This window comes from Triturus cristatus, chromosome 8 (assembly GCF_964204655.1).
Source record: "Triturus cristatus chromosome 8, aTriCri1.1, whole genome shotgun sequence".
Classification (NCBI taxonomy): Eukaryota; Metazoa; Chordata; class Amphibia; order Caudata; family Salamandridae; genus Triturus; species Triturus cristatus.
In genome coordinates, this window is record NC_140591.1 from 1,692,340,532 (window position 1) to 1,692,365,285 (window position 24,754).

Here is a 24,754-nt window from a genome sequence, read left to right on the forward strand (position 1 = left end):
ACCTGTGTGTCTGTGTGTGTATCTGTGTCTCTGGGGCTGTGTGTGTGTGTGCCTGCATGTGTGTCTGTGTGTCTGTATGTGCACAGCGGATGGCCCTTTATTTGTCTGCTGGTGCCGCGGGCCCCTGACAGTCATTCACAATGCTTGCCTGGATGACCCAGTGAACCGACAAATAAATAAAGATATATGGGGTTCACACCCCAAAGTACAACCTCCAAGTGGTGTTCTGGAGTCAGATGACAACCTTCACCAAAAGATCCGCCCTCTAAATGCAAATGCAGATGTCGGTGTTGTAAGCTTTTAGTTTCAGTCAGTGCAGGGGTCTCCAACCTTTCCTGAAGTGAGAGCGACTTCTGATCTGGAAATCATTGTGACCCACTAAAGGACAAGCCACCCGCGCGTTGTTACCAGACACCCCACGCCCGGCTTCACTGACTCTAAGCCTAACGTCCGTAGAGCCGGATAGTACGGTATGAACAAAATACTCGAACTACAAATGTATTTAATTTGGTGAAATTTAAAGTGCAGAAAAGTCTTTCACAATATGGAACTTTTGTTGCTTTTTACATTTATCCCAAATTGCTATATATTTCAGATATAAATATGTCATGTCCAGCAGCCACTGGGAGCGAGATGCCTTCTGGGAGTAAACACAACGCTTTGAAATGAGAGAACATTAAATGAAGAGTGAACTCAATTATTAGGTTAACAGTAGGGGTGGGCGGAATTTGCGATATTAACTATCGCAAATTATCGCGATAATGTTCAAAGTTATCGCCAACACGCGAAAAATATCGCGAGGATGCGGAAGTTTTTTCCCGCATGTTCGCGGTATTTTTTGCGTGATCGCGGGTCGCCAACTTACCCATGAGGTTGCTCGCGGGCGCAGCCATCTTGTTTTCACTCTTCTCGCGGTGCATGATCGCGAGGAGAAAGACGTGATCGTGCGACGCATGACGTCACTGCGGGCGCGAACTGTCGCAAGACAGCGCAAATGGCTATCAACAATCCAACATCTTGTGGAGAACGCGACCGGATCGGGAAAACTTGTCGGCGAACGCGGGGATTCAGGTAAGGCGATCGCATGCGCGCAAGAATGTATTATTTTACAGCGCGAGCAAGAAACAAATTATCGCCAAGCTGCGGTAAGGGATAATTTTGACATTATCGCGCTTACCGCGGAACGCGAAAATGCCAAATTATCGCAATTTCTGCGAGCGGAACGAAAATTTCGCCCAGGCCTAGTTAACAGTTCATTTTAATTTTCTCCCATTTAACAACATTTAGAAACATTTTGTTCTTGCACTCTGTTCTGTTACTGAGTAGACATGAACTTTATTTAAGAGTTAAATCCATCAGTCCCTCAGTTCTTCACCGCTGTGCCCCAGAACATGATCAAGAAGGCCCAAGCCGAAACACATATAATCCAGCCAAGTTGTACTTGCTTCACTATTGTCGACAAACTTTCAACACTACCATCCCTGATGGGGGAGCTTCTTTCCAACTTAAAAAAGGCAACAAACATTGCAAGAGTGGAACACCACACCATCCAAGAAAAAGACACCACAGGTCCACCTCTAGCAGCTCAGGGGCAACGACGCAGCTGCACCAGGAGCAAGAACCTTTCAATAAGCGCCTCAAATGCAAAGGGATGCCGGATCGAACCACCCCTGGGAAGAGCATTAAGTTACCGGAACATACCAGCGAAAGCCTTATGATGCATCAGTGGGCATAGGCCTTGAAAATATTTTCAAAAATCAGCCCGAAGCAGGCTCTGGGCATACTGATTCAGAGTCTACCAGCGCCCTGCAGCAGCAGGCAATTGAACCAGCAACCTGCAGCTGCCATAGCCCACCTGGCCGGCCTGAAGGAGAAGAAGAAGCGTGGAAAAAACAGCATGAAACAAAACATCACCGGAAACAGAGGCAGAAAGAGAGGAACAAGAACACTAACATAATGGCATATTTCCAAGCAGGTACAGAGACCCCAACAGGCGAAAAAGCAACACAGAGGTCCACCCGGGCATCGATAGCCTCGCAGACCAAGGAGATTCCCTCTAGCCAACAGACCCAAATGAATGACGAGGGCATAGATCTCGGAGGGAAAATGAGGAATGATTGTCAGGCTAACCACATCGCCGGACGAACAGAGGAGAACCAAAACGGGATCACCTGTGGCAGCTCAAACACTCTAATGACTGAAGTACCGTCAGCTTCCACAGAAATAATTCCTCTGTATCAGGAAGAATTGCCAGCTGGAGTAACCAACCCAAGCAGCCGAAGTCTCATACCATCTTGCTCATCCCTGAGTATAAGTCCAAAGGCCGGGTCGACTTCTTGAACTGAGGGAACACTCTGGGATTGCTAACATCCATCAGCAACATGGCAGACATAGGCTCACGAGATCTGGAGTTAATGGAGGATCTCAAACATCTGTCAGACCAAGAGGTAACAGAGACGACCTGGGCCACACAGGAAATAGCGAAGAGAATCATGAATGAGGAAAGCCACCTAAATGCCTGGGGGATCCGATTAAAACCCGATAAAAAGACGGCTACCCAGAGCCTCTGCTACAAAAGCAACAGGAGCAGGAAGGCTGCAGGCCAATGAACATGCACATCACAGAGAAGACTTGATCTGTGCTTAAAGGGCACAAAGCACCTCTGACAGAGACCAAAGCCTGGAACCCTTGGCAAACAAGGGGAAGCTTCAGACCAAATGACTGGACTTGGATAGCAAGAAGAATCAATACACGGACCAAGAACACCTGACAAAGTATGAAACAAACCGCAACAGCAACCCCTCAGATATGAATATGCTCTTGGAACATGAATGGACTAGGAAACAAACCCACATACTTACAGCTTTTGCGACGGGAAAGGCATGCCGTTTAAATGGGCTGCAAGCACTAGGATGCTAACTGCCCAACTCCGCCCCAAACAAGCCAAAAACTGAGTCTCAGGATCGTCCGCACCCTCCACAACAATCGGGAATCCCGTGGTGGACCAGTGTGCGAGCGAGAGATACCTCCAAAAGAAAAGGAGAAAGTGCAAAGTGCTAGGCACAATAAGCACGAACCAAAGTTTAAAAACAGTGCGTTTTAAAATGATTCGATAAAATCAATGCAGGGCATTAAACAGATTACCCAGACTGTTAGAAATGGGATCTCTGGTTGGCTAGGGCTTGCACCAAAGCCAGGCAGAGACCACCACTCCAAGTCAGGGCTGGGGAGTTACACGCCAAATATAACCCCTGCTCTCCCCCTTGGTAGCTTGGCACGAGCAGTCAGGCTTATCCCGGAGGCAATGTGTAAAGCGTTTGCGCACGCACCCAGCAACAACACCCAAGGCCCACCACAAAAGAAACTCCACACAAGGTTATATATAAAAAATAGCCTTTGTATTATAATAAACACATTAGATGATAATCACATAATTTACACTGTGCCAACTGGCACTGGGCAGAATTTTACTGGGGACTATTTACGCAAGACAGGGCCGCATGGACCACTGTCAGAATTAGCACAATTCACCAATTGTAAATGTAGAACATATACCAACTGTAACACAAATTATAACCGTAGAGCACAACCAGTAACTACTGGCGCAATAATGACCTCAGCATTATCACAATAGGATCAGGTATCAAACCTATCCTGTATACATCACAGGGGCATAAACACATTATGCAATTTCTCACAAGTCTAACGCATTAGACCTTACCTCCTAAGTATAATTACACTACGGGCGTACATCACACAGGGAAGTATAATCTCCCTAACATAAACCTAAACAGGTAAAACAACCTCCTATGCAGAAATCATATCTAGAGGTATAAAACACAGGGTGCGCAAAACATACTACACACGGTACATTCCCTAACACCATAAGCATTAACACAAGGGTGCGCAAAACATACTACACACGGTACATTTCCTAACACCCAAAGCATTAGTATATAAATCACAATAGCACCTAAATCACATTAGGGTCCAGGTTGCACCAGAACCTAAACGTAGCAGCTGCCCACTACTTGCTGGGCAGCTGGGGACAAGAACTGGGCCTAAACGCTGCAGCTGGCACTAAGTGCTGCGCAGCTGTGGAAGTTAAATATGAGGCATGGGCTCTCAATGGCCCTTGAAACCAATGTGCCCCACGTTGGAGCCATCGGGCTCAGAACAGGAAGGGGCAACGTGGGAAAGAGTGTGGGCTCCTCTGGCCCTTTAAATCCAATGTGTTCAGCGTTAGAGCCACCTGGCTCTGAGAATAAACATGCCCCGGAACGTGGCGGCTGCCCTCTAGCGAGCGGGGCAGCTGTGAAGGGAGATCGGGGCCTGACACAACGGTGCCCTCTGGCCCTCCTCCTAGGGGCTAGTAATTCATTTTTCCCCATCCTTGGAGCCTCTCTGGGCTCCAGAATAATACTGCCCCCTTCGGTGGAGCCCCTACTCATCGGGGCTGCTCGGGGTCATCTGGCGGCTGGGATCAGCACCGACTGACATCAAAGGGGGAGCCTCTCTGCTCCTCTGTGGACTTCGGTCTATGCGGCGGTCCGCGGGGCTTCCTTTATACCACGGGAGCCCACCTGCGGTATTGCGCTATCGCGGCCTGCTCCGGCCACCACTCTCCTTCACCCGGGCTCCCTCCTGGGACCCGGGACTCAGGCTCACAGCTGCTGAACGCGGGGCTTCCCTCTTTCCTCTCAGAAGCCCCGCCCACATGAACCACCACCTTACTTGCCTTCCGGGTCGCGCTGGGCAGCGGCCCGGAAGGAATTTCCTTTAGTGGCTTGGGCCGCGGCGGTAAAGCGCGGGGTGGGCACCCGCTTACCAAATGAATCCTCAAGGCGGGGTGGGCATCCGCCCCATGAACGGTGCCCAATGCAGGGTGGCACTCGCTATATTAAAGGTTCCGGAAGCGGGGTAGGCTCCCGCTCCGAAGAGGCACAAACGCGGGGTGGCACCCGCTCGATTACGGCAATGTGGGGGGAATCCCTACACTGGGGATTCCCTCCTGAGCGATGGGCAGCTTGATGCTGCGAGGCTCTAGCACTCCCCTCTCCTAGGGGAATTGAAAGAAAGCGCACACGAGGCGCTATATGCAGTCCCAGTCCTCAAGGCCATGGAATATAAAAACAAAGCACTCACAGGGCGCAAGGAGCCCTAGCTCCAAAATGACAAGTCCTCAGCAATCAAAAATAATAAGTCCTTAGGAATGAAGGGCAAGGATAGTCTCCCAACCATCCTCAGGCAGGAGGGTCTAGAAGAAGTCCTCCAGCATCCAGGCATCCAGGGGCTGGGCAGGGCCCAGGGAGGCAAGCCTTCCCCTGGGCCCCAGCAGCAGCACGCCCCTGGTAGATTCAAGTACACAAACAAGATCATTTTCATGGGGTCACAGCCCCTCTTTTATACACAAAATCCTTTGTCTCCAAAGGTGCAGGGAAGGGGAGAACCAGAAACAACTGGTTCCTGAGCACTTTGTTTTGCTCAGCCCCTCTCCCTATTCACAGAACAGGCCAGGGACATCAGTCGCACCACAGGGGGTGGATCCAGCATTGTGGAGGGAAAGCCCAGCCCTATTCAGGTCCCAGGTGGACTTCTCCCTGCCATCAACATGCAGATCTCTCCACTCACCACCGGGGCAGACCCATCCTGACTCCTGGAGCCAGACACACCAGCCAATCACAAGCCAGACAGTCACTGCACATTTATTACACAGACATGCCAGCTTCTAGAAGTGGCACTTCTACACTAGACACAGTAACGCCGCACACATCATCGCGCAGCATTTAATCTCACGAGTTCGCACATACCAAGCTCAACCCTGCACTCCTCTCACATCAGGACTTAACACAGTCACTCAGATCCCCCATGCATTCCTATGGGAGGGCAGTTCAGTCTCACTAAAACAAGCGCCTAGAGGCCTAAAACCACTAATACAACATAGGAAAAAGGCTAGGGTAAATGCAAAAAGTTTTAGAGGTGAACTTGCCAGAAGGGCCAAGTCCAACACTGACTTATTTAATTCCAACAGATTAATCGTGACGGCGCGCACCCGCTGTGTGACGAGAAAGGCATGCCATTTAAATAGGCTGCAAGCACTAGGAGCTAACTGCCCTGCTCCGCCCCCAACAAGCCGTAAACTGAGTCTCAGGGTCACCCGCACCCTCCACAACAATTGGAGGCATCCAATGTTTCAGGGTATGATGGACGACGTCCCCTAGGTGGCAGCGAGGACATAGAACACTATTCTGAGGAACCAAGAAACTGTACTTAGCTATTGAAAGGATATGAATCTGAAGAACTTACGGCTCTAGCGAAGCAAAAGAGATTCTTACTGTATCTCTCCTGTACCTGTCGCCATTGCCTTGCTGGAGCTTCCAATCCTACTGATAGGCCTCTTAGGTGACTCTGAAGACTCTTTCTCCTCGTCTCTGGGAAGAAGACACAGCCTGTAGTGGTGTCGAGAACCTCCCCTGTATACTCCAGATTCTGGGATGGCGCCAGATGGAAATTCAACAAATTGATGGTAAATCTGAAGCTCTGTAGAGTCTGAATTGTGATCTGAGTCCTTCTGAGAACCTGTTCCTCGGTTAGGGCCTGGATTAACTAATTGTCCAGATAAGGATGGACCGTAATTGTCTGAGATTTTAGTAGTTCTAGAACTGGAGAAAGAACCTTCGTAAACACCCTGAAATGTTGAGGCCGAAAGGTCATACTTGGACCTGTCAGTGCTCTCTGTCCATTGCAAAACCAAGGTATTTCTGATGGGACGGTGCTCCGGGAACATGCAAGTATGCATTCTATTTTGGTCAGGAGAGCTCCCTACCCAATTAATGAAATCACCTGCTGAAGAATGTTCAATTTTAAAGTACCTTCGGGATAAAGGTATTGAGAAAACAGAGATCGATGATCATTCTGTGGTCTCCCAAGATCTTTCTCACTAGTAATACAGGAGAATAACATCCACTCCTCCTTTCACCAGAAGGGACAGGAATGATGACTCTCTTGTTGACGAGGGAAAAGATGGAGCCATGAAGAGCTTCCGTCCTCTCTGAAGGCGATGGCCATGGAGTAGGGACGAAATGGGGTTCCTGGAAGTGAGGAGAAACCTCTATTGCTCTGCCTTCTGAAAACGATGTGGAGAGCCCGGGTGTCTGTGAGTGATTCGCTCCATCTCTGTTGGATTAGAAGAGGGCGACATCGATGTTCCTGCCCACCCTTGGCTCCTGACTGACCAGAAGTAGAGTTGGTGACTTGTCAGAAGCCCTGTTCCTGCCCACCCGTGGCTCCTGACTGACCAGAAGTAGAGTTGTTGACTTGTCAGAAGCCCTGTTCCTGCCCACCCGTGGCTCCTGACTGAGTAGAAGTAGAGTTGGCGCAGGCGCCGCTGGGCTGGGATCTTGATCTCTTCTAGTGGAAGCTGGACTCTGGACTGATTCTTTTTATAGTTCTCATACTTTCACTTTCAACACTCTTAAGGACTTGAAGGATTTATGGCGCACCCCCTCCAGCCCCTCCCCAAACAACCGGTTACCTGAATAAGGCATTGACGTTCATGACCACCATCAGCCCTCCTACTTTGGAGGTAAAGGCGGTGTTAGACCTGGCGATTTCCGGTTGGCTGAGGCTTGCGCCAAGGCCAGGCAGAAACCACCAGTCTAGTCAGGGCAAGGAAGTTACACGCCAAAGATAACCCCTGCTCACCCCCTTGGTAGCTTGGCACGAGCAGTCAGGCTTATCTCTGAGGCGATGTGTAAAGCGTTTGCGCGCGCACCCAGCAACAACACCCAAGGCCCACCACAAAGGAAACTCCACACAAGGTATTCTATAAAAAATAACCTTTGTATTATAATAAAACACATTAGATAAAAACACACACTTTACAATGTGCCAACAGGCACGGGCAGAATTTACAAGGGATTATGTACAAGACAGGGCCACCTGGACCACTGTCAGGAAATAGCACTTTTGGATAGTTAGCACATAAATATATAAAATCACTGTAGCACAAAAATAACTGTATAGCACACAACCAGTACTCACTGGTATCGGGGAAGTACCTCCTACGTAACCCTAACTATCTTAGGAGACTGTCACGCAGGGAACTAGAACCTCACTAGCACCACCTGTACTAGGAGAAAGCAACAACCACCTACGTATCACAATACCTGTAGGGGTAATAGAACGTTACACATGATGCAGGAAAACATTCAGAGGTGCAGAGTACCGGAAACACATGATGCACAAAACATTCAGAGGTGTAGTAGGAACCAATTGCGCAAGAACTCATATGCCACCACCTGTGGCAGTCCCTAGGCCGACTGGCCTTGTCCAGGCTAGGACGCTCTGTGTCCAGAAAAGTCAGGCTGCGCCAGCTGCGCAGACTAGAACAAGGATGGTCCCCCACCTAAACGTGGCAGCTGCCCACTAAGTGCTGGGCAGCTGGAAAACGAACTTCAGGCACTCCGCGTGCCTCTGGAGCCCTCTCTGGGCTCTGACCAATGACAATGTGCCCTCAAGAGCCTTCTCGGCTCAGCACAACGTTGGAGCCTCACTGGGCTCGAGAAACAATCGTGCTCCCCTTCGTTGGAGCGCTCCGGGCGCTCTGAACACCAGACAATGCCCCCAACCGTTGGAGCGTCTAGCGCTCTGAACAAATGCCCTCTAGAACGTTGGAGCCTTCTCGGGGCTCGAGAACAAGTCAGAAAAGCACCTAGAGCCTCACGGGGCTCGAGACATGCTGGTGGTAACCTTTGGAGCCTCACGGGGCTCGATCACTGCCCCCGCACCCCCAGCACATGCGCGGAGTCCCCAGCCCTCTTGAACACTCACCGGGCTGCTCGGGGACTCCCGCGTCGTCCTCTCTCTCTCTGGTGCCGGCGGACTGGAGCTCCCTCTGCAACGCGGAGGGGCAGGCACCGACAATGTGCCTCGCGCCCCCTCCGCACCAGCTCCGGCCGCACTCCTCCTCTCTCTCGGCTCCGGGATGCGCGGGGTAGGCTCCCGTCCGCTTCCTTCTACCTCGTGGCTTCCTCCTGGCGGCCCCGATCACGTGGGCCACACCCCCTCCCGCTGGTCCAATCACAGCGCGGCAGGGGGATGACGCGCCCGGGAACTCCGGGCTGCAGCGGTGATCGTTTCCGCGATAAGAGGGGTAGGCTCCCTCGATAAAGGCAATCTTTGGCGGGGTAAATGCCGGGTGGGCACCGGCCCTCGAAATACGAAAACAAGCGGGGTGGCACCCGCCCGCCCTGGCAGATACCGGCGGAATCGCGGGGTGGGCACCCGCTATCAGGATCCCAGCGCACACAGCGCTATAAAGTAAACCAGCGCTCCCAGCGCTATAAACAAAGGCAGGTCCAGCAAAGCAGCGCGCCCAGCGCTAGGAAGTCCAAAAAGCGCTCCCAGGCGCTGCAAGCAGGTTTCAGCAACAACGAGGTCCTTCAGAGAGGAGGGGGCAAAGGCTGGGCCCAGAGCCAGCTCACAGGGCCCTCCAGCAGGGAGGCAGTCCCAGTGGCGGTCTCTCCTGGCGCCCAGCAGCAGCAGGCCCCCCCTCAAGTGGATCCTGCAAGAGAACAACTTCTGTGGGGACGCAGCCCCATTTTTATACAGTGAAATCCTTTGTTCTGGGTTCAGGGTGAGGGGGAAAACCAGTCGCAGCTGGTTGGGGAGCACCCTTGATGTGCTCAGCCCCTCACTCTATTCACTGGCAGGGCTAGGGTCATTAGACGCACCACAGGGGCCGGCGCCAGCATTGTGTGGGGGAGCCCTGTCCTATTCAGGACCCAGGTACACTCCTCCCCAGCCATCTACATGCTAACTCCCCATTCACCACTGGGTGACTCCTCCTGACTCTGGGGAATTCCCTAGTCCGTCACCTGACCTCACCAGCCAATCGCCAGACAAGCCACACATTACAGACTGCACACTGAAGTGCCCACTTCTAGAAGTGGCACTTCCACACCAGGTACATGCACGCCGCACACATCATCGCGCAGCATTCACTCCCACGAGTCCGCACATACCAAACACGGGCCTGCACACCCCACGCATCAGGAACTACCGGGACACATACATTCCACCATGCATTCCTATGGGAGGGCAGGCCAACCTCTACGCACGCACGCACTTTACCCTGAGACACAGCGGTAAAGTGCGCAGAAACCAAAATCCATTACTCCAAGTCATCAATAAAAAGCGAAAAGTCTCGGGGGTGAACCTGCCAGAAGGGCCAAGTCCAACACGACCCCCTTCCAGCCAAAACGCAGGGTAGACCAATCACCACCGTGATGGTCTTCCCTGCTTGGGGCGATAAAACACGGACGCAGGCCCGCAACGGCAGGGACACTCTCCGGTTTTACGCCACTCTGAACTCACAGGGTTTCCTCTGAAAAAACTCGGCGGACCAACTGGGCTACCCCCCTGGTACTCCTCAGCTGTCCGTGGCCAGGACCAGGCCCTAGACCACCTAGGCGCCACTGGTCCTTGCCTAACCACAGAGTGGGGGGTAGTAACCCCTGGCACATAGTGACCATTTTCCACTCTACCCCTCATCAGGGCAGTTCCAAACTTCCACTGATCCTCCGGCCTAGGGTCCGTACCCTCAGGCTGACCAAAAGTCACGGGTGAGGCTCTCCTCCCCCTACCTCTTCTCCTAGGGTTCCGTCCTCTCCTCCTCTGAGAGGCGACCCCGTAACATAACTCGCCAACCAGCTCAGGACCCCTCCCTGAGAACTGGTCTACCAACCCAGGGTTTAACCCCTCAGGTTGCACCGGGGTCAGAGGTGGGCTCTCCCACCCTCTGCACCCCCTTCCAGAGTCCTGCTCCCTACCAACTGGGGCGGTCCCTCTGGAAGAAGAACCGGTCAGGACACTGTTTACAGTAGTCAGACCCTTCAGGTCAGGCTGCTCCTGAACCTGGCCTCCCAACCTCTGGTCTAAAACCTTCGGTGGAATACTTGCCTGGCACTCCAGGACTTCTGGGGATTTACTCACCATCCCCCCGAGAGTAACATATGCCTCATATGTTGCATGACCGTCTGCCTGGCGCAGATCTCCCGTCCCCTGTCCACCTGACAGTGCGCGAAGATCCCCCAGGCCAGACGTGTAGTCGCCATGGTCACTTCTAGGAGACTCAGCCCTACCGGCTGGTCCCTGACCCACTGGCTCCTCCACCGGGGAACACAGCCCCATGCCACTCCTCTCGCCGGACCTCTGTACCCTCCCTACCGGAGCGGTACTGCCTGACACTAGAACCACAGGAGCCCTGTTTACAGGCGCTCCCGGTCCTCTACTCACTAGGTGATCCTCCTCAAATGGGCTAATAGGACAGCCTAGGTCCCCAACTTGGTGTTCCCTCATGAAACCACCCAAGTCCTGAGGCAGGGTTTCGTACGTCTGGGGACCCTCAGTCACCCACTTACTCCCGCTCCACTGAGCCAGGCCGTAAGCCCCTACACCCTCCTCGCTATACTGGGACCTAGCTGGGCTACACGGAGCCTCTTCCACCACGCTGGGCTGGAAGATCCCTGAACCATTACTTTTGGAGTCACACCCTAATGACTCTAGCGAACCTTGGGCCCTTTCCCAACGGTCTGCTTCTTCTGCAAGGTCCCAAGCATCCAAGGCGTCACACCCCAACAGGTGTTGGCGCAACTCGGGACAACAACTACGGCATAGCTGCTCTTTAATAACCAGACCAAACAGTCCGTAATAACCACCTTCCGGGCTGGCCCTCACCCACTCAATCAGTGATTTATCGCAATCATCCAAAAACTTCTCCCAAGACTGGTGAGACAGCTTCCTACTGTTTCTGAATTTCCACCTACATTCCTCCTCTCGGGAACTAGGTACCAGACTGGGGGAACTGGGACTTCCTATACTGAAATCTATCTCGCTGCCACCACTGGACTCAACCCTCCCTGGGGAGCCCAGAAAACTAAGACTGCGCGCAGGGGATAGTCTACTCTCCAGCGCTGATTTCTCCCTGGTGAAGGCCCTCTCAGCCTCCTCTATCCTCTCCTGCGCTAAGACCCTCTCGGTCTCCAGCTTCTTCTCTTCTATATTCAGCTGCGCCATCCCCCAGGCATGCTCTAACCTGAGCTTCTCCATGGCCAGCTGATGCTCCCTCTCTTCCCTCCTATCTACCCACTCCTCTGGGGACAGGGAAAGGGATGGGGTGCTGCTCCTGACACTGGACCCAGCAAGGGACTCCCTATCTATGGGGTCTTCACTCTCTACTGGCGTCCCTGTCAGGTAACCTTCCTCCTCCTCAGATTCCTCAGGGCTCCCCTCAGACCCACCACCCTCTCGGCGTGCGGCCCGGGCCCTATCTTCCTCGCTGCGCTCTCGCTCCCACTCCTCCTTTTGCCAAAGGATCAGGTTGTCCCTCAGTTTGGACTGGGTATCTGACTCACCCACCTCCATGTCCCTCTCCTCACAGAACCTTACCAGCTCCAACCTACTGTACCTAAACAGACTACAGAAGTTAAAAGCAGGCTCCATTTTGGCGGACGTTCCTGAGAAGAGTTCAACACAAGGAACCTGGGGGTTGGAGCTACACAGGAGTACACAATTCACCAAAGGTATCAGTGAGCTCTCTATCCTGGAGAACTCACACTCACTGTCTAGTGCCCCACACACCATCCACACACAACCCTCCCCTCGGACTGGTAAGGCAGTTTCTACCACCCCTGATCCCTCAACCTGACCACCACGTGACACAGGTACCAAACTCTGGGCGCAGGGCGGGGGACAAATGTACTGGACACAATTACACAATGATACCTTCAGGAGAAGAAATAAAGGAACTTTAAAAACAATAATCCCTAAAATGTGGTTATCTAATGCAGAGTTTTGTGGTGTAGCCAGTCGCTGCTGCGGTACAGCGCAAACGCAAGTCCAAATCCCACCGCTGATCACCAATGTTAGACCTGGCGATTTCCGGTTGGCTGAGGCTTGCGCCAAGGCCAGGCAGAAACCACCAGTCTAGTCAGGGCAAGGAAGTTACACGCCAAAGATAACCCCTGCTCACCCCCTTGGTAGCTTGGCACGAGCAGTCAGGCTTATCTCTGAGGCGATGTGTAAAGCGTTTGCGCGCGCACCCAGCAACAACACCCAAGGCCCACCACAAAGGAAACTCCACACAAGGTATTCTATAAAAAATAACCTTTGTATTATAATAAAACACATTAGATAAAAACACACACTTTACAATGTGCCAACAGGCACGGGCAGAATTTACAAGGGATTATGTACAAGACAGGGCCACCTGGACCACTGTCAGGAAATAGCACTTTTGGATAGTTAGCACATAAATATATAAAATCACTGTAGCACAAAAATAACTGTATAGCACACAACCAGTACTCACTGGTATCGGGGAAGTACCTCCTACGTAACCCTAACTATCTTAGGAGACTGTCACGCAGGGAACTAGAACCTCACTAGCACCACCTGTACTAGGAGAAAGCAACAACCACCTACGTATCACAATACCTGTAGGGGTAATAGAACGTTACACATGATGCAGGAAAACATTCAGAGGTGCAGAGTACCGGAAACACATGATGCACAAAACATTCAGAGGTGTAGTAGGAACCAATTGCGCAAGAACTCATATGCCACCACCTGTGGCAGTCCCTAGGCCGACTGGCCTTGTCCAGGCTAGGACGCTCTGTGTCCAGAAAAGTCAGGCTGCGCCAGCTGCGCAGACTAGAACAAGGATGGTCCCCCACCTAAACGTGGCAGCTGCCCACTAAGTGCTGGGCAGCTGGAAAACGAACTTCAGGCACTCCGCGTGCCTCTGGAGCCCTCTCTGGGCTCTGACCAATGACAATGTGCCCTCAAGAGCCTTCTCGGCTCAGCACAACGTTGGAGCCTCACTGGGCTCGAGAAACAATCGTGCTCCCCTTCGTTGGAGCGCTCCGGGCGCTCTGAACACCAGACAATGCCCCCAACCGTTGGAGCGTCTAGCGCTCTGAACAAATGCCCTCTAGAACGTTGGAGCCTTCTCGGGGCTCGAGAACAAGTCAGAAAAGCACCTAGAGCCTCACGGGGCTCGAGACATGCTGGTGGTAACCTTTGGAGCCTCACGGGGCTCGATCACTGCCCCCGCACCCCCAGCACATGCGCGGAGTCCCCAGCCCTCTTGAACACTCACCGGGCTGCTCGGGGACTCCCGCGTCGTCCTCTCTCTCTCTGGTGCCGGCGGACTGGAGCTCCCTCTGCAACGCGGAGGGGCAGGCACCGACAATGTGCCTCGCGCCCCCTCCGCACCAGCTCCGGCCGCACTCCTCCTCTCTCTCGGCTCCGGGATGCGCGGGGTAGGCTCCCGTCCGCTTCCTTCTACCTCGTGGCTTCCTCCTGGCGGCCCCGATCACGTGGGCCACACCCCCTCCCGCTGGTCCAATCACAGCGCGGCAGGGGGATGACGCGCCCGGGAACTCCGGGCTGCAGCGGTGATCGTTTCCGCGATAAGAGGGGTAGGCTCCCTCGATAAAGGCAATCTTTGGCGGGGTAAATGCCGGGTGGGCACCGGCCCTCGAAATACGAAAACAAGCGGGGTGGCACCCGCCCGCCCTGGCAGATACCGGCGGAATCGCGGGGTGGGCACCCGCTATCAGGATCCCAGCGCACACAGCGCTATAAAGTAAACCAGCGCTCCCAGCGCTATAAACAAAGGCAGGTCCAGCAAAGCAGCGCGCCCAGCGCTAGGAAGTCCAAAAAGCGCTCCCAGGCGCTGCAAGCAGGTTTCAGCAACAACGAGGTCCTTCAGAGAGGAGGGGGCAAAGGCTGGGCCCAGAGCCAGCTCACAGGGCCCTCCAGCAGGGAGGCAGTCCCAGTGGCGGTCTCTCCTGGCGCCCAGCAGCAGCAGGCCCCCCCTCAAGTGGATCCTGCAAGAGAACAACTTCTGTGGGGACGCAGCCCCATTTTTATACAGTGAAATCCTTTGTTCTGGGTTCAGGGTGAGGGGGAAAACCAGTCGCAGCTGGTTGGGGAGCACCCTTGATGTGCTCAGCCCCTCACTCTATTCACTGGCAGGGCTAGGGTCATTAGACGCACCACAGGGGCCGGCGCCAGCATTGTGTGGGGGAGCCCTGTCCTATTCAGGACCCAGGTACACTCCTCCCCAGCCATCTACATGCTAACTCCCCATTCACCACTGGGTGACTCCTCCTGACTCTGGGGAATTCCCTAGTCCGTCACCTGACCTCACCAGCCAATCGCCAGACAAGCCACACATTACAGACTGCACACTGAAGTGCCCACTTCTAGAAGTGGCACTTCCACACCAGGTACATGCACGCCGCACACATCAACGCGCAGCATTCACTCCCACGAGTCCGCACATACCAAACACGGGCCTGCACACCCCACGCATCAGGAACTACCGGGACACATACATTCCACCATGCATTCCTATGGGAGGGCAGGCCAACCTCTACGCACGCACGCACTTTACCCTGAGACACAGCGGTAAAGTGCGCAGAAACCAAAATCCATTACTCCAAGTCATCAATAAAAAGCGAAAAGTCTCGGGGGTGAACCTGCCAGAAGGGCCAAGTCCAACAGGCGGCGTCTTGTTGCTACTGCCCCCGCAGAGGCCACAGCGAGACTCCTGAGCTCTTGGACATGGACAGTCGTGGACAGGATCTGAAAGGCCTTAGCCAGTGACCGGGAGGGACAAACAGCAGACACTTCTGCCCTCATTGCAAGGCGCACATGAGATCCCTGTAGGGCGCCTTCCACCGTCTTAGCCCTGGGATCCGACAGAAGGGAAGGGTTGCTTGTGAGACCAGTCCACAGAGGATCCGCGGTCAGATTCTGTGGCAGTTCCGTGTCCCCTTTAGCCAAAGGTCAAAGTTTACAGCCAGCAGGAGAAAGGGGCGCCTGCAGCACAAGGACGGCCTGATTCACAGCAATTAAAATAGCACAAGTTCTTCCCAATGACAACAGAGCCCCTTATTCTAGCCTCAAAGTGCCCAATACCATTCCTCCTCGAGGCGATGGTTTTAAAATCAATAGGGCCGCCTTCCTAATTCTAAAAGTAGGGAACGGGACTTCTGTTTCATCCTCTCGATCGTACTGGGAGGAGGTAAAAAGCGCCCTTTGCACCGCTACGAAATATGCTGGCATGACCTTAAACACGCGAGCAGTAAGAACATAAGCGGGTCTGTGCACCGCTACTAAACCCAGTCCTGCACCCCAAACCTGAGAGGTATGGGGATACCAGCAGCCACGGCACTGCTACTTTACACTCGCAGTGAGCCGACCCAGCGACGGGAACAAGAAGCATTTGCAATGCAATAACCTATAGGTGTCGCATTTATGCGAGTTTAAGCTATTGGCATTGTAATACCAATGCCTTTTATTTATGTTTTGAAAACGAACAAATAAATAAAAGGCATTGTCATTTGCAAAGTCAATAGCTCAAACTGCATAAATGCGAGACCTATTGCATTGCAAATGCTTGTTTTTGTTGTTGCGGTTTTATATAGCAGGAACTCGAACGGAAGCTATTGCAGCGCTTTGCATGAGCCATCTGTGCGCACCCCTGTAGTCTCTGTGCAGGACTCTAGGGTTCTTGCGCGCCCCTGTAGTCTCTGTGCAGGACTCTAGGGTTCTTGCGTGCCCCTGTAGTCTCTATGCAGGGCTCTAGAGTCCTTGCACACCCCTGTAGTCTCTATGCAGTACTCTAGGGTTCTTGCGCGCCCCTGTAGTCTCTGTGCAGGACTCTAGGGTTCTTGCGCGCCCCTGTAGTCTCTGTGCAGGACTCCAGGGGTCTTGCGTACCCCTGTAGTCTCTGTGCAGGACTCTAGGGTTCTTGCACACCCCTCTGTGCAGGACTCTAGGGTTCGTGCACGCCCCTGTAGTCTCTGTGCAGGACTCTAGGGTTCTTGCGCGCCCCTGTAGTCTCTGTGCAGGACTCTAGGGTTCTTGCGCACCCCTGTAGTCTCTGTGCAGAACTCTAGGGTTCTTGCGCGCCCCCTGTAGTCTCTGTGCAGGACTCTAGGGTTCTTGCGCGCCCCTGTAGTCTCTGTGCAGGACTCTAGGGTTCTTGCGCGCCGCTGTAGTCTCTATGCAGGACTCTAGGGTTCTTGCACACCCCTGTAGTCTCTGTGCAGGACTCTAGGGTTCTTGTGCGCCCCTGTAGTCTCTGTGCAGGACTCCAGGGTTCTTGCGCACCCCTGTAGTCTCTGTGCAGGACTCTAGGGTTCTTGCACACCCCTCTGTGCAGGACTCTAGGGTTCTTGCGCGCCCCTGTAGTCTCTGTGCAGGACTCTAGGGTTCGTGCGCGCCCCTGTAGTCTCTGTGCAGGACTCTAGGGTTCTTGCGCGCCCACTGTAGTCTCTGTGCAGGACTCTAGGCTTCTTGCACGCCCCTGTAGTCTCTGTGCAGGACTCTAGGGTTCTTGCGCACCCCTGTAGTCTCTGTGCAGGACTCTAGGGTTCTTGCGCGCCCCTGTAGTCTCTGTGTAGGACTCTAGGGTTCTTGCGCGCCCCCTGTAGTCTCTGTGCAGGACTCTAGGATTCTTGCGCACCTCTGTAGTCTCTGTGCAGGACTCTAGGGTTCTTGCGCACCTCTGTAGTCTCTGTGCAGGACTCTAGGGTTCTTGCGCACCCCTCTCTGTGCAGGACTCTAGGGTTCTTGCGCACCCCTGTAGTCTCTGTGCAGGACTCCAGGGTACTGCGCCTCCTGCGCGCGCCCATCAGAAGCGCCAGAAGCGGCGCCAGTAGCTAGATCTGCTCGGTTCCCGTTCCTTCAAGGACTTTTGTTTTTAAACCAAGAAATACAAACCTTTTCTGGGGCCCGCAAAGTTTTCCGACATGCACGTGCACCAGTGTGCTCAGGTCTGGTGATCAGTGTGGGGGACTCCGTGTCCCTGGTGGCGCCTAATCATGTTAGCTCTGCAGTGGCCCCTTCTGGCATAGATTTGCCTGCAGACACTGTGGGCCAGGGTGTGAGTGCCCCGGAAATTGTGATCCCTGCCTGGTGTTCCACATACACTAGGAAGGAAAGCCCATACTGCTGGGCACTGCCCGATTGCTCTGTAAACCACTTCAACCGCGACAGAAAGTAGAAGTCTGTTGAGGGTCTAGGAGTGTTATAATGGGTCATGGTTGTGATGTCATAACGCGTTAGAACATGTGATGGCACGTCAGCTACCCCTGCCATTTGCGCTATTTGGTATCGATGCACTTGTCTGTCATAAACTACACTCTGGCACTAAACACAAACACAAATAAATCTATCACGGCAGCTGTCCTTACACGTCGCTCTTGGGCTTCGAGTGGCTCAGATTGGTAGAGACCGTGACGAAGAATAGTTTCTGGGAGGGGCTTTTCACAGTAGACAACTAGTAAAACACATGTCAAAAAGAAGTTCAGGTTTCAACAGCCTGTCCGCGCCCAATGACGGGTGAACGCCAGTGTTGTCAAGTTTATTTTACATGAGGTTGTGCTAAATACAAGTCTTCCATAATTCTCTGATGTTAAACTTTAACACTTGTATTCTCTGGGTGAAATGACACCAGAGTACGGGCGCTCCCGGCACACTTCACAAAACAAAAACAAACAAAAAAGAATAATGTCTAAGTTATAGGCATTGCTTTAAATATAGTAAAGTCCAAATATGATGCCGTTCGCATGTGTTAGACCTGGCATCATTGGCGTGGGTCCCCCTTCTCTCTTCCTCTCTTTTATGTTGGCTGGATTTAGATGCTCTGGGCGCCGTGCCACTGCTAATCAGTGCCACAGCGCGAATGCTCCCTGTGTAAAGATGACTGTATGAATTAGAATAACCATAATGCCTAGGTCTGTGTAACAGGTTCTAATAGTGAGTTACTCTCCCTTTCACTGTCGCTAATGTGAAACGATCCGTTCTCATAGGCCAGAATGGGCCGGTGAGGATTACCTTCTATCATCCTATCTGACCCTAGGAACCTGATACGAACTTCGAGTTTGATATGTTTATGCTCAGGACATTGAGAGACACCTTTTAGCAAGGAACGTTTATATATCCCGTGTTTTGAGTGCCCACACCTTGGCCAACTTTGCCTCACTCTTCGTCCTGTGGGCCGCTGCAGCTAAGAGAGCTGCTGCCGCTGAGTGCCCGCACTTTTGCTAACTTTGCCCCATTGTGATTTGTCCTGCGGTCCGTCGCAGCTAAGGGAGAGCTGCTGCTGCTGAGTGCCCGCACTTTTGCTAACTTTGCCCCATTGTGATTTGTCCTGCGGTCCGTCGCAGCTAAGGGAGAGCTGCTGCTGCTGAGTGCCCGCACTTTTGCTAACTTTGCCCCATTGTGATTTGTCCTGCGGGCCATCGGAGCTCAGAGAGAGCTGCTGCCGCGGAGTGCCCGCAGCTTGTTCACCATTGTCGAGGATTGTGGCTATCGTCTCGTGGGCCGCCGCAGCTAAGAGAGAGCTGCAGCCGCTGAGTGCCCGCACGTTGTTCACCCCTGTTGAGGATTGTCACTATCGTCTGGTGGGCCGCCGCAGCTAAGAGACAGCTGCTGCCGCTGTGAGCCCACCACGGAGCTGCAAGACGAGAGTCATCACCACCACCAGCCCGGGCAACCGCAGCTGCCACTGAGAGCCCGCCTGCCCGAATCATTGTGGGTGCACGCTGCGGACCTCTGCAGCCCAGTCTTGAGGCCCCTGGGAGTCCACCTGTCATCGTCTCCGCTTCTTCGAGAATATGCGTGCTCCCTTTCAATGACAGGTACCTGGTGCACAACTGGTCGCGTAGGACCCGTCCTTGAACTTAGTCATTTCCATTCTAGTGAATACGTTATTGCCTTTCTGAGTCCCTACGAGTTTGCGTGCATTGTAGCTTGTTGCAACGCTTTGAGAGTTTTGAGTTAAACTGTTAGATAAAGATATTTTTTTTCTATAGCTACTTGAGTTGTGTCTTTTTGTGGTGTCGTTACTGCCTTGTTGTACATGGTCATAAATGCTTCACACACTGCCTCCGAGATAGGCCTAACTGCTCGGGCTACGTTACCACAGGGTTGAGCAGGGGTTGTCAAAAGGGGTAGCCCACTTGCCCTGACTTAGTAAGAAGGGTCCCTATTTGGACATTGGCGCCAGCCAGTGCCAACTAGAGACTCCCATTTCTAACGGCATGCATGGCAGCTGCTGAGCGTGCTGCCTTTAAGTAAATACATCATTTTAAAAGACTGACTAAACAGATATGGTCAGTGCAGCTTTACAAGTTTGTATGTAGTGCTTTCAATGTTTGCAATGACGTTGGGGCAATACATTGGTTGTAAAAACTTCAGAATACCTGCTGCATCACAGGGGCTGACCCAAAGGGCGCAGACTCAGCCTTTTATCCATCTGAGGCCGATAAATAAGCACCAATGATTTGGCCAGTGGCAGAGCCCAAAATAAAATGGATTTTAATGCCAGGCACCTTATATAAGCCAGGTCATAATAGTCCTCAACTGTCCCTCATGGGCTGACCTGAAGGTCATTAAGTCTCCTTTTCTGATGTCACCCTCAAAATATTCTTCGAGGCAGAACCACATATACTGAAAGTTCAAGGTTGCCCCTCATTAAGACTGACCGGTTGAGAGATGTCCATTGTTTGGCCAGTGAAAGGGAGCATTTATTTACTCTGTAAATTTAGCACGCGTAAACAAGAACGTGACAAAGACTGCGCATTAGGTACAATTATCCATCTAAATGTAGCTAGAAGCACACTAAGTACTGAGAACTACAGCACAGACCAAAGCACTGATTTTTTTGGGGGGTGGGGGGTTCTCGGCCGTGTCCTTGCTTTCGAAACCAGCTGCAGAGCTGAAGTAAGACCTGCAGGATCTGAACAGCGCCTCTGTTTGGAAACATTGTTTAATGCGTGAGTGGAAGATGCTCAACACAGGCGTCTCATTCTGGATATACATTTCCATTCATCAAAATCCTTAATTTTAAAACACACACATTTAGAGGCTTCGATTTTCGCAGTAGGTAAGTTAAAAGTATCTCTGGTCAGTGTCAGTGACTACCACTGGACTGGAGTCACACTTCTTCCAATCCAGCAGATCTGTGCACCCACAATGCTGGAGACATTGTGTCAATTGTGCAGCTACGAGCACGCACACAGATGACGCATCACTGTGAATCGATTCTTTGGTGCAACAACATTAAGTTTACTTCGAATCAAATATGCTTGTTTTTTACTTTCAGTGCGAGGCGCGCGCGCTTGTTTTTTCTTTCAGTGCAGTAGTTGAACGAAGCAAAAAGTAAGGTTAAGGGGTGAACTTGCACTTGTGAACGCATGATGTGTAAAAGAAGACGCATGGCACAACTATTGCGTACTTGGAATGGAGTCACCCCTTAACCTTACTTTTACACATCATGCTGCTACACTGGCAGAAAAAACAAGCACCAAAGATATTGTACTGGATAGCTAAACACTTATAAGGTCCCAAAGGGGAGACCTATTGGCTATGCCAATGCTTGTTTTTTTATTAAAGAACAAGCAGTGCTATCAGGCTCCAGCTGCCACTTAGTCCACTGCATCCCACGTAGACGCTGCAGCCATCTTTGAGAGTGGGAGAGAGGTAGAGAGAGAGAGGTAGAGAGAGAGAGGTAGAGAGAGAGGTAGAGAGAGAGAGGTGTAGAGGTAGAGAGAGGTAGAGAGGGAGAGGCAGAGAGAGGTAGAGAGAAGTAGAGAGGTAGAAAGAGAGGTAGAGAGAGAGAGGTAGCGAGAGATAGAGAGGTGTAGAGAGGTAGAGAGAGAGGTAGGTACAGAGAGGTAGAGGTGTAGATAGGTAGAGAGGTGTAAAGAGGTATAGAGAGAGATGTAGAGAGAGAGGGGTAGAGAGAGAGGTAGAGAAGTACGTAGAGAGAGATAGAGAGGTGTAGAGAGAGGTAGAGAGGTGTAGAGAGATAGAGATAGAGAGGTAGAGAGAGAGGTAGAGAGAGAGAGGTAGAGAGAGAGAGGTAGAGAGGTAGAGAGAGGTAGAGGTAGAGAGGCGTAGAGAGGCGTAGAGAGGTGTAGAGAGATGGAGAGAGGTGGAGAGAGGTGGAGAGAGGTGGAGAGGTAGAGAGAGGTAGACAGAGAGAGGTAGAGAGAGGTAGAGAGAGAGGTAGAGAGAGGTAGAGAGGTAGAGAGGCGTAGAGAGGCGTAGAGAGGCATAGAGAGGCATAGAGAGGTGTAGAGAGGTGTAGAGAGGTGGAGAGTTAGAGAGAGGTGTAGAGAGGTAGAGAGAGGTAGAGAGGGAGAGGTAGAGAGAAGTAGAGAGGTAGAGAGAGAGGTAGAGAGGTGTAGAGAGGTGTAGCGAGGTGTAGAGATAGAGAAGTGTAGAGGTAGAGAGGTGTAGAGAGGTGTAGAGAGGTAGAGAGGTGTAGATAGAGGTAGAGAGGTGGAGAGGGGTAGAGAGAGGTAGAGAGAGAGGGTGGGTGTAGAGGTAGAGAGAGAGAGGTAGAGAAAGAGGTAGAGAGGTAGAGAGAGGTAGAGTGGTAGAGATAGGTGCAAAAAGGTAGAAAGGTAGAGGTAGAGAGGCAGAGAGAGTTAGAGAGAGAGGTAGAGAGAGAGGTAGAGAGGTAGAGAGAGGAAGAGAGAGGTAGAGAGGTGTAGAGAGAGGTAGAGAGAGAGGTAGGTAGAGAGAGGTAGAGAGAGGTAGATAGGTAGAGAGGTGTAAAGAGGTATAGAGAGAGAGGTAGAGAGAGAGGTAGAGAGGTAGAGGTGTAGAGAGGTAAAGAGATGTAGAGAGATAGAGAGAGAGAGAGATAGAGAGAGAGAGGTAGAGAGGTATAGAGAGGGGTAGAGAGAGAGGTAGAGAGAGAGAGGTAGAGAGAGAGGTAGAGAGAGAGAGAGAGAGAGAGAGAGAGAGAGAGAGAGAGAGAGAGAGGTAGAGAGAGAGGTAGAGAGGTAGAGAGAGAGGTAGAGAGGTAGAGATAGAGGTAGAGAGGTAGAGGTAGAGAGAGAGAGAGAGAGAGAGAGAGAGAGAGAGAGAGAGAGGTAGAGAGGTGTAGAGAGGTGTAGAGATAGAGAGGTGTAGAGGTAGAGAGGTGTAGAGTTAGAGAGGTGTAGCGAGGTAGAGAGGTGGAGAGCAGTAGAGAGAGGTAGAGAGAGAGAGGTAGGTGTAGAGGTACAGAGGTAGAGAGGTAGAGAGGTAGAGAGAGGTAGAGTGGTAGAGAGAGGTAGAAAAAGGTGTAGAGGTAGAGAGGTAGAGAGAGTTAGAGAGAGAGGTAGAGAGAGGTAGAGCGAGAGGTAGAGAGGTGTAGAGAGGTAGAGAGAGAGGTAGGTAGAGAGGGAGAGGGAGAGGTAGAGGGGTAGAGAGAGGTAGAGATGTGTAGAGAGGTGTAAAGAGGTATAGAGAGAGAGGTAGAAAGAGAGGTAGAAAGAGAGGTAGAGAGGTGTAGAGAGAGGTAGAGAGGTGTAGAGAGGTAGAGAGAGGTAGAGAGAGAGAGAGGTAGAGAGAGAGAATTAGAGAGGTAGAGAGAGGTAGAAAAAGGTAGAGAGGTAGAGGTAGTGGGGTAGAGAGGTAGAGATGTAGAGGTAGAGAGGTAGAGGTAGAGAGGTAGAGAGAGGTAGAGAGGTAGAGAGAGAGAGACAGAGCTAGAGGTAGAGAGGTGGAGAGCTGTCGAGAGGTGTAGAGAGAGAGATAGATAGAGAGGTAGGTTGAGAGGTAGAGAGAGGTAGAGAGAGGTAGAGAGGTAGAGACATTTAGAGAGGTATAGAGAGAGAGGTAGAGAGAGAGAGGTAGCGAGAGAGGTAGAGAGAGGTAGAGAGAGGTAAAGAGGTAGAGAGGTGTAGAGAGGTAGAAAGAGAGAGATAGAGAGAGAGAGGTAGAGAGGTAGAGAGATAGGTAGAGAGAGAGGTAGAGAGAGAGAGAAGTAGAGAGAGAGGAAGAGATAGAGAGGTAGAGGTAGAGAGAGAGACGTAGAGAGAAGTAGAGAGAGGTAGAGGTAGAGAGGGAGAGGTAGAGAGAGACAGGTAGAGAGAGAGGTAGAGAGTGTGAGAGAGAGCGAGAGAGAGAGAGAGAGAGAGAGATAGAGAGAGAGAGGTAGAGGGGTAGAGAGAGGCAGAGAGGTAGAGAGGTAGAGAGGTAGAGGTAGAGCGAGAGAGGTAGAGAGGGATAGAGAGGTAGAGTGAGGTAGAGGTAGAGAGGTAGAGAGGTAGAGGTAGAGAGACAGAGAGGTAGAGAGGTGGAGAGAGGAGCAGGCCCTAGAGTCACAATTTCCGAGAACAGCACAGGAGGCAATCTGTTTCTAATAGCCTCAACCCTCCGTGAAAAAAAACCCAGACCTAAAGCTTAAAGAGGAATTTAAGAAGGATCGGACCATTTGTTTTTCTTGGCAAAGACTTAAAAGGTGTGGTCATAAAAATATAACAAATGAAAAACTTCTCACTGTTCAAGTTTAAAGAACGCTGAAGATAATGTGAGGGAAACAGGGAGCTGCTGAAAGATTAAGAGGTGAAAATAAATTATTTAGACTTTAATAATTTCGACATTAGAAATAACTGAAACATGACAAAAGTTACCTCGGGAAAAGCAAGAAGCATCACTGAGTTGTGTCTTAAATTCCTTACCTCTCATAACTCATTCCAAAAGGCAATTCACAAGTCTACCGCAAGATGGCTGAACGGGCCCAGCATGGAACACCCCATCTAAAAAAAAATACCGACAAGCAGCCGCATCTTATGTTAGCAACGTGACAATTACAACTGAACCATAATCGTGTTGGCAAGCACAGCGCATTCCAAGGGGCGTGTCGGATGGAATGCTAATGCACCACAATCAG

The 24,754-nt window shown here is 51.9% G+C and overlaps 1 protein-coding gene across 1 annotated transcript in view; it reads left to right on the top strand.

Annotated features, from left to right (window-relative positions):
- The window catches only part of LOC146808621 (NACHT, LRR and PYD domains-containing protein 3-like), a 397,188-nt gene that overhangs the window by 218,361 nt on the left and 154,073 nt on the right, over positions 1-24,754 (top strand). The gene's annotated exons all lie outside the window — the stretch shown is intronic.